The sequence below is a fragment of the Lathyrus oleraceus genome, chromosome 5 (genome assembly GCF_024323335.1).
Source record: "Lathyrus oleraceus cultivar Zhongwan6 chromosome 5, CAAS_Psat_ZW6_1.0, whole genome shotgun sequence".
NCBI lineage: Eukaryota > Viridiplantae > Streptophyta > Magnoliopsida > Fabales > Fabaceae > Lathyrus > Lathyrus oleraceus.
The window spans coordinates 225,268,666-225,285,113 of record NC_066583.1 but is presented as its reverse complement, the minus strand read 5'-3'; the positions used below and the strand labels follow the sequence as shown (position 1 = coordinate 225,285,113).

Below are 16,448 nucleotides of genomic sequence, written 5' to 3'. Positions count from 1 at the left end.
AAAAGCCCAAAATAGCTAACACTACTAAAAATAGGCCTAAGTCGAAATCTTGTGTGAAGCAACATGCTTAGACACTTCGATACACTAACTCAACTCACACACTATATGGTTCGACACTTCCTTGTTCCTATCGAGCAACCTGCTTCGACATAAGGGATTACAATTCAACGTAGCATCTAATTCATTGTGTTTAAGCTATCTACATTCATCATAGTACTTAGTCTTCTGAACACTTCAACCTGCACTCCCTTCGTCATGATGTCTGTAATTTGATTCTCAGTTCTGTAGTGTTCCACATTCATCTTCCCATCTGCTACCTGCTCTCGAAGATAATGGAACCTCATTTCAATATGCTTGCTTCGACCATGTTCTATTGGATTCTTCGCCAGATTAATAGCTGACACGATGTTGATCTTCATGGTAATTGCTCCATGACTCTTCGTTGTTATCTCTTCGACCAGATTCACCATCCACATTTCTTGACATGCACAAAGAGAAGCAGCTATGTATTCTGCTTTGCACGACGATAATGCCACTATTGGCTCGTTTCTCGAACTCCAAGCAACTGGTGCACCACCTAGCATAAACACATAGCTAGTTGTGGATTTTTGATCCTCGACATCACTACACCAACTTGAGTCGGTGTATCCCACTAATTTGCATTCTTTTCCTTCCTAAGCTACAGGAAACAAAATGCCATAGTCGACAGTTCTTTTCAGATACCTTAGTTTCCTCTTCGCCGCTGCTAGATGTGATACATTTGGCTTCTACATGAATCTACTGACCATACCTACACTATATGCTAAGTCAGACCTTGTCTGACAAAGGTATCAAAGTGACCCAATAAGTCTTCTATATTGGGTTGGGTCAACATCATCTTTATCTGAATCTTTAGACAATTGTAATATGGGCTTAGTTGTAGTCGAAGTTGGGTTGCAATCTTTCATCTCAAATCTCTTGAGTATTTCTTCTGCATACCTTCTTTGATGCATCATTAAACCTCTACCACTCTTGTAAAATTCGATGCCAAGGAAATATGAAATGTCACCCAGATCTGACATTTTGAATTCCTTGTTGAGATCACCTTTGAAGTCTTCGATCTCCTTCTTGCAGCTACCTGTTATCAACATGTCATCGACATAGAGACATAGTATAAGCAATTCACTCTTGCTTCTTCTTACATATACTCCATGTTCATATTTGCACTTCACAAATTACTTCTCCCTTAGAAAGCCATCTATCTTCTTATTCCAAGCTCTTGGAGCTTGTTTAAGTCCGTACATGGCTTTATCCAGCATGTACACCTTTCTTTCTTCGCCTTGTTTCACAAACCCAACTGGTTGTGTAACATAAACTTGTTCTTCTAAGGGGCATTCAAAAATGCACATTTCACATCCATCTGGAACATATGCCAGTTGTTCATGTTTTCTAAACCAACAACCAACCTGACTGTTTCGATCCTAACAACAGGTGCAAAAACCTCATCAAAGTTGATTCCTTATTTCTGAAGAAATCCTTTCGCCACAAGTCTCGCCTCGTATCGAGTCACTTCTCCTTTGGGATTCAACTTCACCTTGTATTCCCAATTCACATTGATTGCCTTCTTGTCTTGGGGAAATTTGACAAGTGACCGAGTGTTGTTGACTTCAGTTGACTTCAGCTCTTCGTCCATTGTTTTCATCCATTTCGAATCTTTCAATGCCTCAGCTGCATTGACTAGTTCAACATATTCGTAGAAAGCATAATGTACCAGTTCACCTTCTTCATTGACCACATCATCTGATGTAATCACACATTCTTGCAACCTGGCAGGCATGTGTCTTTTTCTTTGAGGTCTGCTTGGGCCTGCTTCACCTCTAACTTCTTCCTGTCGAACTTCTCTTTCGACTTCACTAGTTGGTTCGTCACAAAAGATTCTCACTGAATCTTTCTTAACATTCTCAGTCCAATCTCATTCCTTAAGCCCATCTATGATCACGTCCCTGCTGATCACCACTTGCTTATTCACTGGGTCGAATAACTTGTATCCTTTATTTGAATGATATCCTATCAGGATTATCTGATTCGATTTTGTTAGACGATAGTACCGATCTAGAAGGGGGGTTAAATAGATCAGTATCTAAAATTTAGCGCTTTTTAAAATTGTTTTTAACGGTTGTGAAAGCTCCCTAGATCACAATCGTCTAAAAGATTCGTTAATGGAAAGATCGGAAATGCGTGAAACCAAATGGAATAACTAAGATAGAGATAATCAACTGTTATCTTAATCAGTCGATTAATTACCCCAATCCTTGATATAGTTACCACTAATGATGAGTTAACATAATAAGAGAACAAGTAAAAATCGATACACTTGTGTGAGGTTAATTTTCTCAAACACTTGGTGTGCAATCCACACCAAGTCTGAATTTCACTCAAATTAACTGTGCAGAATTTTACTTAGTTGCAATCAAAGTGATTGCACCAATTTATCAAACAGCTTCAATGCACAACAATTAAGCGAGATTAATTTTACTATTAATTTCACACAAGACTCAATTTATGCAGAATTTAAAGAGTTTAGAGAAAGAGAGAACAACACCAAATTTATTTAGGCGGTTCCCCTTTCGTCCTTGCTTAGGGTACGTTTGCCCCCAATTCTAAATCTAGAATTGAGATATTTATTAACAAGTTGCAAAGTTAATACAAGGGAAAAAATGATCACCACCAACCAACCCCGAGTGTTGTTGCATATCCTATTCACTTCTCTCCCCTTGATTCGAGTTGAACCAAGTCCTTCAAGCGTTCCGAACAAACCTCCGGTTATAGCTACCTTATTTCAAGAACTCCACGTTCTCCAAAACTCTAGCTCGGCTGATTTCAATCAGATCTGCATGAAACCTCCAGTTGTAGCTACCTTATTGCAAGAACTCCATCTTCTCCAAAGTTCTAGCTCGGCTGACTTCAATCGTAAGACGCTTGAACCCTAATCTTTCTTCACAATCCTTCGGTTACCGTTACTTGTTTGAACAAACCCACCGTTCTTCAAAGCTTTCACTCGGCTGAATCTATGAAGCAATGATTAGTGCAAAAAAATCCAATTCTTGGAGGACAAAACCCCAATGGTTTTATTCAAGAAAAACCCACTCAAAGCCTCTACCCAAACTAATATTATACAATCCTATTTGGACGTTATCACATCAACCAAGCTAGAAATCAGGATAATAATGTGAATGTGATTGTTCTAGTTTTCAAAACTCATGAACGAGTGATGATTCAGTATGACAGCAGTAAGAGAAGCAATAGATCGGTATCATTGTTGGTGATACGGTTGGTGGGCCCAGTCCCGTACGAATCTGATAAAGCAGTGCCTTACAAGTACGATGCTACTATGATCAAAGATGGGCTAGAGGTTCCTCTTCTAGCAGCTACTTCAGTAGTAAGCATTATTTATGTTGTCAACATGACCCGAAATGGTCAATTATTCAGTCTGGTATTCCCGAAGGCTGTTGAGAATGTTGTAGTTGGGAAGAAGCTCGAGGTTGTTGTTCCTTTGTGTGATCCTGTTAAAACTCCAATATGTCAGTCTGGTGAGTCTAGTGGTTTGAAGGTTAAATATGATAATGATGAGGTACTCCGTATGATAAAGAAAAGTGAGTTTAACATCGTGGAGTAGCTACTCTAATCACCCTCCAAGATTTCTGTTTTTATCTTTATTGATGAATTCTGAAGCACACTGTGAGGCTTTGCAAAAAGTAATTGAGCAAGCCTATGTTAAAGATGATGTTACGGTTAATCAATTTGATCATATACTTGCTAACATTATTGCGTGCAACAATCTGAGTTTTTGTGATGACGAGCTTCCGGAAGAAGGTAGGAATCATAATCTGGATCTCCACATATCTATGAACTGTAAGGAGGATGCCTTATCCAACGTCTTGGTAGACATTGGTTCATCTTTGAACGTTCTACCCAAGTCTACCTTGGCTAGGCTATCTTATCAAGAAGCACCCATGAGATATAGTGGTGTGATTGTAAAGGCGTTTGGCGGTTCTGGAAAAACCTTCATTGAAGAAGTTGACCTCCCAATTAAGACTGTTCCAAGTGATTTCCAAGTTACTTTCCAGGTAATGGATATCCACTCGTCATATAGTTTTTTATTGGGCAGGCCATGGATTCATGAAGTAGGTGTTGTCACGTTAACTCTACACCAAAAGCTCAAATTTGTCAAGAATGGGAAGCTTGTCATTATTGGAGATGAGAAGGCTTTGTTGGTGAGCCACCTATCCTCTTTCACATATGTTGAAGTTGAGGAAGCTGTTGGAACTCCGTTCTAAGCTTTGTTTGTAGCTAATGTGTTCCAGAAGACTGGGGCATCTATGTCTTCTTTGAAAGATGCGCAAAAGATTGTTCAGGCTGGTGACACAGACATTTGGGACCGTGTCGTGGAAGTGGTTGAGAACAAGAATTAGGCTGGTTTGGGATTCGAGCAAGGATCGTTCAAGAAATAAGTCAAGGCTATGCAACATATTTTATGTAGTGGAGGGTTCATCCACAAGGAAGAACAACACTCAGCTGCGATCATTCATGAAGATGAAGATGAAGAAGAAGGATATGCCAACTTTGTAACGTGTGGACAGATTTGCAACAATTGGGTTGTTGTTGATGTTCCTGTTATAATTCATAGTTCAAAGTAATGTGCCTTATTGTTTAAATAAATATCCTTCTCCTATGCCTAAAGGGAGAAGTGAAAACATTTTCAGACATTTTCAATTATCATCAATAAAATGCGATTTTATTCATCCATATTTATGTTGTTTTTACTTTTTGTTTTTTTCAAAAATGGTAATCACAAAAAAATATAAACAGACAATAATTTTTCCCATATCTTCATAATATTTGTTTGCACTTCATATTTCTAAAATCAAAATATCAAATTATTATGCAGGTTGCTTCTCAAACCCATTGAAAATAATGACCTTACTCCCTCTTCGAACTTTGGTTTCCCTGTGTTCGAAGCGGAGGAAGAGAATGATGATAAAGATATTTCTGATGAGTTATCCCGTTTTCTTGAGCACAAGGAAAGAACCATTCAGTTGTTTGAAGAACAAATTGAGTTGATGAACTTGGGTTCCGAAGATGATATCAAGGAGTTCAAGATTGGGTCATAACTTCATCCATAGGTTAAGAAGGGATTGGTTGAGCTTCTCTGAGAGTATTATGATGTGTTTGCTTGGTCTTATCAAGACATGTCAGGTCTTGATACCGATATTGTGGAGCATAGATTATCGTTGAAGCCAGAATGTCCGCCAGTCAAGCAAAAGTTAAGAAGAACTCATCCTGACATGATAGTGAAGATAAAGGAAGAAGTCCAAAAGCAGATTGATGTCGGTTTCCTTGTTACTTATGAATATCCTCAGTGGGTGGACAATAATTTGCCTATTCCAAAGAAGGATGGAAAATTCCGCATGTGCGTCGACTATAGAGACTTGAACAAAGCTAGTCCTAAAGATGATTTTCCTCCACCACTAATTGATATATTGGTAGATAATACAGCTAAGTTCAATGTCTTCTCTTTTATGGATAGATTTTCCGATTATAGTTAGATAAAAATGGCACCCAAAGATATGGAGAAGACCACATTCATTACGCCTTGGAGAACATTCTATTATCGAGTGATGCGTTTCGGTTTGAAGAATACTGGTACAACATACCAAAGAGCCATGACCACTCTTTTCCATGATATGATGCATAAAGAGATTGAGGTCTATATTGATGATATGATTTCCAAATCAAGATATAAAGATGAGCATGTTGAGCACTTATTAAAGTTATTCCAGCGTTTGAGGAAGTAAAAACTCCACTTGAATCCCAATAAGTGTACATTTGGTGTCCGCTTTGGTAAGTTGTTGGGCTTTATTGTCAGTGAGAAAGGTATTGAAGTTGATCCTACCAAGGTCAAAGCAATATAAGAAATGCTTGAGCCTAAAACCGAGAAGCAATTCAGAAGTTTTCTCGGCCGCTTGAACTATATTTCAAGATTTATATCACATATGAATTGAACATGTGCGCCTATATTCAAACTCCTTCAAAAAGATCAGTCTTGTGATTAGACCGAGGATTGCCATAAATCTTTAGACAGTATTAAAGAATATCTACTCGAGTCTCTGATTCTGTCTCCGTCTATTGAATAAAGACCATTGATCATGTATTTGACTGTGCTTGAAGAGAGTGTGGATTGTGTTCTTGGTCAGTAAGATGAATCTGGTAAGAAAGAATATGTTATTTACTACCTCAGTAAGAAGTTCACCAATTATGAGACTCGATATTCTATGCTTGAGAAGACATGTTGTGCTTTGGCTTAGGCTACTAAATGTTTGTGCCAGTATATGTTGAATCATACTACTTGGTTGATATCCAAGATGGATCCAATCAAGTACGTATTTGAAAATCTTGCTTTAACTGGGAGGATTTCCTGTTGGCAGATGTTGGTATCTGAGTATGATATTGAATACCAAGCTCAGAATGCGATTAAAGGTAGTGTTTTAGCTGGCCAGTTGGATCACTAACCTATTGATGATTATCAATCAGTACAGTTTGATTTCCCTGATGAAAAGATATTGTATTTGAAGATGAAATACTGTGATGAACCATTGCTTGAAGAAGGGCCAGAACTTGGTTCTCGTTGGGGCATGGTATTTGATGGAGCTATTAATTCATATGGTAATGGCATTGGGGCAGTGACTATTACTCCTCAAGGCACTCATTTTCTGTTTACAACTAGATTAACCTTCAAATGTACGAATAATATGGATGAGTATGAAGTCTGTATTATGGGACTCAAAGAAGCCATTGATCTTAGAATCAAGTATCTTGACGTCTATGGAGATTCACATTTGGTTGTTAACCAGATTAAAGGCGAATGGGAGACGAATCAACCCGATTTGATACCATATAGAGATTATGAGAGGAGGATATCAACTTTCTTCATATAGGTTGAGTTTCATCTTATCCCTCGAGATGAAAATCGGATGGCAGATACTCTTGCAACATTGGCTTCCATGATTACTGCGAATTTTTGGAATGAAGTTCCTAAGCTGGTTGTAATGCGCCTTGATGGGCCAGCTCACGTATTTTCTATTGAAGAGATCAAAGATGATAAGCCATGGTACCACGATATTAAGTGTTTCCTCCAAAGTCAGATTTACCCGCTTGGGGCATCTTTGAAAGACAAGAAGACTTTGAGAAGACTGGCTGGTAACTTCAACCTGAATGGTGATTTTCTTTACAAGAGAAATTTCGATATGGTTTTGCTCAAATGTGTGGATAGACACGAAGAAGGCCTATTGATGACTGAAGTCCATGAATGTTCCTTTGATACTCATTCCAATGGACATGCTATGGCAAAGAAGATGTTGAGAGCATGTTACTATTGGTTGATAATGGAATCTGACTGTTGCAAATACGTGAAGAAATGCCACAAGTATCAAATCTATGAGGATAAGATTCATGTTCCTCCGACACGTTTGAGTATCATTTCCTCTTCATGGCACTTCTCCATGTGAGGAATTGATATGATTGGCATGATAGAGCCCAAGGCATCAAATGGACATCGGTTCATTTTAATGGCTATTGACTACTTCACGAAGTGGGTTGAAGCGACATCGTATGTGATCGCGACTTTGTGAGTCTATCGGGGTATTAACTGCAAGTGAACAGTCTAATCGCGTAGTTTTAAAATATATCGATCCCACAAGGACTTAATGAATCGATATACCGTTTTTCTAGGGTTACTCCGTAAAGCTAAGGCGGATGATACTTTGATGATTAGGGGAAATAGTAAAACTAAATTTAGATCTAGATTAAATATCAAATAACACGAATATCGGTATGTAGTTCGTCGTAATTAGGGAATCAAATCTTCGTTGGTCTTTTTCTTAATTTTAAAATAAGTCATTTCAGTAGACACTATCAATTAAAAGTCTTTTCCTCAAACTCTCGCTCTGTTGAATCAGACTATAACTTTATATTAACGTACACTCTCACTATTTAGTTAAATCTAAAATCACTTTTTGAAAGCAATAGAATCTATAGAAACTCTTTTTAAGAAAACACTAACCGTTTAAACGCCCTCGTCTCAAACTCTCGCTCTGTTGACTTAGACTATATGATTAAACCTAAATGCTTAACTCTCGTCCTCACATTTAACCTTTAAAAATAATTTTTGAAAATGATTAGAATTTAATTAACTTTAAAAATTGCTTTCGCCCTGATTTAAAGTTAATGTTCAATTTACACTGTTCAGTTAAAAGCTCAAACCGTCGTTCTATTGATTTTAACTTCTTTATGTCTTTTACTCTCGTACAAAAACTTTGGCATTAACTCTGTAAATTGAGACCAGAAAAAGAGTGACTATATTTTTAAATAAATTTAAACCAACTCAGTTTTGATTCCTTTATTCCGCTTACTTTACATACCGATATCTAAATTAATTAGTCGGACATGCTAAACACGCATAAATAACAATCATGCATAAATACGACCATAATAAACAAACAATATATATAAATAGCAGCACAGAGCATATGTAAATTAAAATAATAACTCAATTAATTAATGAACCTGGAAAATTACTAGAAATCTTGGTTTATCCCCTAGCTTCGATGCTCGAACACTCCACCACAAGTCGGTTGGATTTGTTCTTCACAATTCTTGATCAGACAGGAAGGTAAAAACAAAGAAATAAAATACTATGATCTAACGTAAGGTTATATCCAGTAAAAATTACACAATAGTTTCCAGTGTAGAAACTATCGTGAGAAAATAAATTGAATGCTTAGTAAATTAAGCTAGCAAAGAAAAAAAAAGAAAATGCTAAGAAAATAGAATGCTGGAAAATTAGAAAGCAGGGAAAATATTGCACGGCGTAGGTATCTCCCCCAATTGGATCTTTTGGGGTCTATTTATATTCATCCATAAAATAACCGTTTCCTCAAAAGCATCTTCAGTAGGGTTCCAAAGTGTCAACGAGTCAAGAGGAAAAATAGGAGAGAACGTGCTTCTGTTACGCGCGTCAAAGCCAAAATATAGGAGTGGGGGTGTGACGGCCGTCACACTATGTGTTACGGTCGTAACACTAGGTAAAGGGGTGTGACACTCGGCACGTGAGTGTGGCGGTCATCACAGCCATTTTGCTTGCCCCAAACGTGGGCTGGGCTTTGTGAGATGCTTTTCCTAGAGAATCCTCTTTTTGCACCCCTTTTCTTTCTTTTTCGCACATGCTTCAAATAATGTTACCTGAAATAAATAATAAGAGAATACCAAGTAATATCGAATAATATAAAATAAATTGAATCAAATAACAATAAAATTTAATTAAATCAAGTCTAAAAATGTGATATAGTTTCATGTTATCAAACTCCCCCACACTTAGACTTTTGCTTGTCCTCAAGCAAGATGCAATGTGGAAATCGATTTCAAATATTAGCCAGATAACATTTCCAAACACACATTAATTCGTAATAGGTTGCAAGTAAATCTCGTTTAGAAATAACCTGAGCTTAATCTTAACATCAAAAATTACTCTAACAGCACTAGATAACCTCACCTTATGCAAACCAGTTCGAGTCATGCTATTATAGCTCGACCTAGTTCTTTTACTCTTATTTCACCCGTTTTCATTCTAGCGGAATCACATTAAGCTCTTTATCCTTTCGCGCACATAGTGGAGTAACCGGTTAGCGGTTATGATCCCCTTTTAGCTAGAAGTTCTGGTACGTAAGTTGGGTAACTTCGTTATTTGGTCCATTGCAAATTGCGGGGGATCGGACCGTAGTCCGCCCTACCAAGTTCAGCACCAGAAACCGCTGAGCCAACTCACAATGGGTCGTTCATACTATGTTTTTGTAGGGTCCGCAACCTTTGGATTAAATGATCGGGTAAGGATCACCTAACTTAATTAGTGCATTTCCTGATTTTTAATATGTTGTTTTGGGAATCATTCACTTATATTCATCGGCTCTCCACGTAGTTTGCTATTAAGATGGTGCCGACTTCTCGTATAAACTACTCGGGGTTACTATAAAACTAAAAGTGTAAGGAATTGGTATAATAGGTACTTATCCTGATCTAACATGTTGAGGTTTTTAGAGTGCTGGGGCGGTAATAATTTTGTCTTAATTTCACTCAGGTTTTATAAAATAAGCATCCTTTATACTTATTGAGTGTGTTGAAGTTTGTTATGGCTCAAGAAAATTTGAGGGGAATAGATAATAAAAAAAATTCACACTAGGGACTTGACTTAAAATAAATTTTTTTTATTTTTTATTTTTTATTTTTTATTTTTTATTTTATATATAAAAGGGAAATAACATACTTGAAAGGGAAATATTGAAAGGTAAATAAATATAACTGAAACAAAGTTTTCCCCCCTACACTTAAATGAAACATTGTCCCCAATGTTTCAAAAAACGAAAGAAAAGGAAAAAAAGAAGGAACCCAAACTCAATTCTGCCTGCGTCCTCTTGTTCTCGGACCCGGTGATCGTTGACGTACTTCCAAGTCATCAAACCTGTTAAGCAAGTCAGTGAACCACTGGTCGGTTATTGCATTCCTCGCTTCTTGTTGTTGTTGCATCTGGCGCATCAGTTGCATTACTTCGTTATTCTGCGCATACATGGCATCAAGTCGTTGGGCTTGATGTTCAATAGCATCCATAATGTCATCATTTGTTGCGGACCTTCTTCTTCGACGACGTCGGGAGGATTTAGCCAGATGCCGAAAGAAGAAAAGAGGAAAAATTTAATAAAATAAAGAAAATGAAGAGTGAAAACTGAATAAAATCAAAAAGGATAATCAAAGAAAAATAAAAATTTGTGGGTTGTCTCCCACGAAGCGCTTTGTTTAATGTCGCAAGCTCGACATAAAATTATTAAACGTTAATCTTTTAATTTTGGAGACAATACGTCTAAGTGCAGGACTTGCGAGTCTTCATTGTTTTCATCATAATGATAATGTTTTAGACGCTCCCCCGTTTACGATAAATGATTCAATAGATTTTCCTTTAATTTCTATAGCCCCACTGGGAAAGACATTAGTGACTTGGAAAGGGCCAGACCACCTAGAGTGTAGTTTTCCTGGGAATAACTTAAGTCTAGAGTTAAACAATAGGACTACATCGCCTTGTTTGAAAGTTTTCCTTGATATACGTTTATCATGCCATTTTTTCGTTCTTTCCTTGTAGATTCTGGCATTTTCGTATGCGTCTTGTCTAAGTTCCTCTAATTCGTTTATATCAAGAATTCGCTTTTCACCGGCGGCCTTATAGTTTAAATTTAAATTTTTAATAGCCCAGTAGGCCTTATGTTCTAACTCCACTGGGAGGTGGCAAGATTTTCCATAAATAAGCTTAAATGGAGTTGTTCCTATGGGAGTTTTGTAAGCGGTTCGATATGCCCATAAAGCTTCGAGTAATTTTGATGACCAGTCTTTCCTCGATGTAGCGACTGTTTTTTCCAATATCTGTTTAATTTCTCTGTTAGACACTTTCACTTGTCCACTAGTTTGAGGATGGTAAGGTGTTGCTACTCGATGGTTTACACCGTACTTAAACAATAATTTTTCGAGTATCTTAGATATGAAATGAGATCCACCGTCACTGACTACTATTCTTGGGACACCAAATCTTGGAAAGATTATATGCTTAAAGAGTCCAATTACTACTCGTGTGTCGTTTGTTGGAGAAGCTATAGCCTCAATCCATTTTGATACGTAGTCAACTGCTACGAGTATGTACTTGTTACCAAAAGAAGGTGGAGAAGGTCCCATGAAATCTATTCCCCACACATCGAAAATTTCTACTTCCAAAATGCCTTTTTGCGGCATTTCGTCACGTCTAGATATGTTTCCTGTGCGTTGACACCTATCGTATTTCCTGACAGCGGCATGCACATCCTTCCATATGTTTGGCCAATAAAGACCGGCTTGTAGGATTTTAGAGCAGGTTTTGGATGTACTTGCATGTCCACCATAAGGAGCGGAATGACAATGTTGGATTATACTTTCTACCTCTTCTTCAGGTATACAGCGACAGAAAATACCATCGGGGCCTCTTTTGAAAAGTAAAGGGTCGTCCCAGTAGTAATGTTTTATGTCATGGAAAAATCGTTTCTTTTGTTGGTAGGATAAATCAAGTGGAACCACTCCGGCGGCTAAATAATTGACAAAATCAGCGTACCATGGTGTAACGCATACCGCCAAGGTGGTCTCTACCTGTTCATCAGCTCTATTTTCTTCCAAATTAGCTATAAGTTTATCGTACGAGAAATCATCGTTGATCGATGTTCTTTCTGGTTCCAGGTTTTCAAGTCTAGAGAGGTGATCTGCTACTACGTTTTCAGTTCCTTTTTTATCTTTGATTTCCAAATCAAATTCTTGTAGCAACAAGATCCACCTTAGGAGTCTAGGTTTAGCGTCCTTTTTTGTTAAGAGGTACTTAATGGCAGCGTGATCAGTGTAAACGATTATTTTAGCTCCGACCAAGTAGGAACGAAATTTATCTAGTGCAAATACTACTGCTAAAAGTTCTTTCCCGGTCGTGGCGTAATTCATTTGTGCTTCATCTAGAGTTCTACTCGCATAATATATGACGTGGAGTTTTTTATCCTTTCGTTATCCTAAAACAGCGCCCACGGCGTAGTCACTTGCGTCACACATTATTTGGAAAGGTTCATTCCAATCCGGGGTTTGCATTATGGGCGCGGAGATCAATGCTTGTTTAAATGTTTGAAATGCTTCTAAACATTTATTGTCGAAGATGAATTCGGCGTCTTTCATTAATAATCCGGTTAAAGGTTTAGTTATTTTAGAGAAATCTTTAATGAATCGTCGGTAAAAACCGGCATGTCCTAAGAAGCTTCGTATTTCTCTCACGGTTTTCGGAGGTTGAAGGTTTTCAATTACTTCTATTTTGGCTTTGTCTACTTCAATTCCTCTATTTGATATGATGTGTCCTAAAATAATTCCTTCTTGTACCATAAAGTGACATTTTTCCCAATTAAGTACTAGGTTTACTTTTACACATCGTTCTAGAACTCTTTCTAGGTTTTCAAGACATTCTTCGAAACTTTGTCCGCATACGGAAAAGTCATCCATAAAGACTTCCATGATGTTTTCGAGAAAATCGGCGAATATTGCCATCATGCACCTTTGGAAGGTTGCAGGAGCATTGCACAAGCCAAACGGCATTCGTCGATAAGCGAAGGTACCAAAAGGACATGTGAACGTTGTCTTTTCTTGGTCATCGGGATGAATTGGTATTTGACAGAAACCTGAGTAACCGTCCAGATAGCAGAAGTGAGAATGCTTCGCTAGTCGCTCTAACATCTGGTCTATGAATGGTAAAGGAAAATGATCTTTTCGGGTTGCTTTGTTTAGCTTCCTATAGTCAATGCACATTCTCTATCCCGATTCAATTTGTTTGGTTATAGTTTCTCCTTTTTCATTTTCGATCACTGTTATACCTCCTTTCTTTGGTACTACGTGTACAGGACTAACCCATTTGCTATCGGATATAGGATATATGATACCTGCCTCTAATAACTTCATTACTTCCTTCTTCACTACCTCACTCAGGATCGGGTTTAGTCTCCTCTGATGTTCCCTAGAGGTTTTACAGTCTTCTTCTAGCATGATGCGGTGCATACAAATAGAAGAACTTATCCCTTTAAGATCGGTGATGTTGTATCCTAGTGCGGTTGGATATTTTCTTAAAATATGTAGGAGTTTTTCGGTTTCAAGCTTTCCTAGGTCTGCGTTGACTATCACTGGTCGTTCAAGTTCTAAGTCTAGAAATTCATATCTCAGATTTTTGGGAAGTGTTTTCAGGTCGAGGGTTGGTTTCTTAAGGCATTGCGTAGGATCTGATGTTATTGCTAAACATTGGTTCAGTCTGTCTTCTACACGATAGTCGGACAATTCGTCATTTTCTAATTCTGTTTCTTTTATGTATTCATCGATGATATCCATGAAGTAACATGTGTCTTCTATTGCAGGTGCTTTCAAAAATTTGGAAAGAATAAACTCAATTTTCTCTTCACCTACTTCGAAAGTGAGTCGTCCTCGTTTTACGTCTATGATAGCATCGGCGGTTGCTAAGAAGGGTCTTCCCAATATAATGGGGGTAACTTCATCTTCTCTTATGTCCATAATTATAAAATCGGTGGGAATGTAGAATTGACCTATGCGCACGGGAACGTTTTCAAGAATTGCTACGGGATATCTAACGGAACGACCTGCTAATTGCACAAACATTTTAGTTGGTCTTAATTCTCCCATTTCAAGTTTCTTGCATATGGACAAGGGCATAACACTGATACCGGCTCCTAAATCGCATAAGGCTTTATCTATGACAAATTTTCCTATATGACAGGGTATAGAAAAACTACCAGGATCTTTAAGTTTAGGAGGCATATTTTGGATTATTGCGCTACACTCAGCAGTGAGTGTAACGGTTTCCCTGTCTTCAAGTTTCCTTTTATTAGATAAAATTTCTTTTAAGAACTTAGCATATGAAGGCATCTGTGTAATAGCTTTTGTAAAAGGAATCGTGACGTTTAATTGTTTCAGTAGGTCAACAAATTTTTTAAATTGGCCCGCGTCTTTGGTTTTAATTAGTCTTTGAGGATAAGGGATAGATGGTTTGTAAGGCGGCGGAGGTACATAAGGTTCTTTGTTTTCTACGGTTTCTTTATTACACTCTTCCTTTTCCTTAGGTTTACCTTCTTCCTCAGTTGACTTTTTAGAGTTTTGGTTCTCAATCCTTGGGTCAGATGGTCCTTCTACCTCTGTTCCACTTCTTAATATAATTGCATGAGCGTGGCCTTTCGGATTAGGTTGGGGCTGTCCAGGAAAGGTACCAGTTGGGGCAGCAGTAGGCGCTTATTGTTGAGCTACTTGCGAGATTTGTGTTTCCAGCATTTTGTTATGGGTAGTCAGGGCATCTACTTTACTTTCTAGTTGTTTAATTTGTTCGTTAGTGTGTACATTCTGGTTTAAGAACTCTTTATTGGTTTGATGTTGAGAAGCTATGAAGTTCTCCATCATCATTTCCAAATTGGATTTCCTAGGAACGTTATTGTTAGGTGTAGATGGGGTCGGCTTTTGATATCCAGGAGGTATAGTTGGGGCTTGACTGGGAGCTTGACCTGGTGCGTATAGAGCGTTGTTACTTTTATATGAAAAGTTAGGATGGTTCTTCCAGTTTGAGTTAAAGGTATGCGAGTAGGGATTTCCTTGAGCATAGTTCACCTGCTCTGTTTGAATTCCTGTTAGGAGTTGACAATCTGTAGGCGTGTGACCTTGAATTCCACAGACTTCGCAATTTTGAGTTACGGCAACCACAGTGGCTGGAGGTGATACATTTAAACTTTCGATTTTCTGGGCAAGAGCATCCACTTTTGCATTAACATGATCAAGGCTACTTATCTCGTACATGCCCCCTTTTGTTTGAGGTTTCTCTACCATTGTTCGGTCGCTTCCCCACTGATAATGATTTTGGGCCATGCTCTCGATAAGTTGATAAGCGTCAGCGTAAGGTTTATCCATAAGCGCACCACCGGCGGCGGCGTCTATTGTTAACCTTGTGTTGTACAAGAGACCATTGTAAAAGGTATGAATTACTAACCAGTCCTCTAAACCATGATGTGGGCAAAGTCTCATCATGTCCTTGTATCTTTCCCATGCTTCGAAAAGAGATTCGTTGTTTTTTTTCTTAAATCCATTTATCTGGGCTTTCAACATAGCTGTTTTGCTTGGGGGAAAATATCGGGCAAGAAAGACTTTCTTCAACTCATTCCATGTGGTGACTGAGTTGGAAGGAAGAGACTGAAGCCATCTCCTAGCTTTATCTCTTAACGAGAAAGGAAAAAGACGAAGTCGAATTGCCTCTGAAGTGACACCATTAGCTTTAACGGTATCATCGTATTGGACAAATACGGATAAATGAAGGTTTGGATCCTCGGTAGGATTTCCAGAAAATTGGTTCTGTTGCACTGCCTGCAACAGCGAAGGTTTAAGTTCAAAGTTGTTCGCTTCGATTGCGGGTGAAGCAATACTCGAATGCGGCTCATCTTGCGATGGAGCAGCGTAATCTCGAAGAGCACGAGCTGGTTCTGCCATCGCTGGTATCGTCGAAGGAAGAAGATTTTTGAGATCAGGAATTTCGATTGGAGGAAGATTGTTTGTAGCACGATACTCCCGAATTCGTCGTAATAATCGGAGATATCGTTCAACGTCGTTGATTCGTAAGTAGTACGGTTCGCCTTGTGAGCGAGTGTGTGGCATACAAATCAACGAAAAAGAAGGAAAAATAAAAATTGCCTTAGTCTCTACAGCGTAACAGAAGAGTTACGATATCGACTAAATAGAAGTCCCCGGCAACGGCGCCAAAAACTTGATCACGACTTTGTGAG

The 16,448-nt window shown here is 38.2% G+C and overlaps 1 pseudogene; it reads left to right on the top strand.

The window, feature by feature from the left end:
• The first annotated feature begins 15,670 nt into the window (after positions 1-15,670).
• Positions 15,671-15,770, top strand: LOC127088360 (uncharacterized; annotated as a pseudogene).
• Positions 15,771-16,448: the final 678 nt, after the last annotated feature.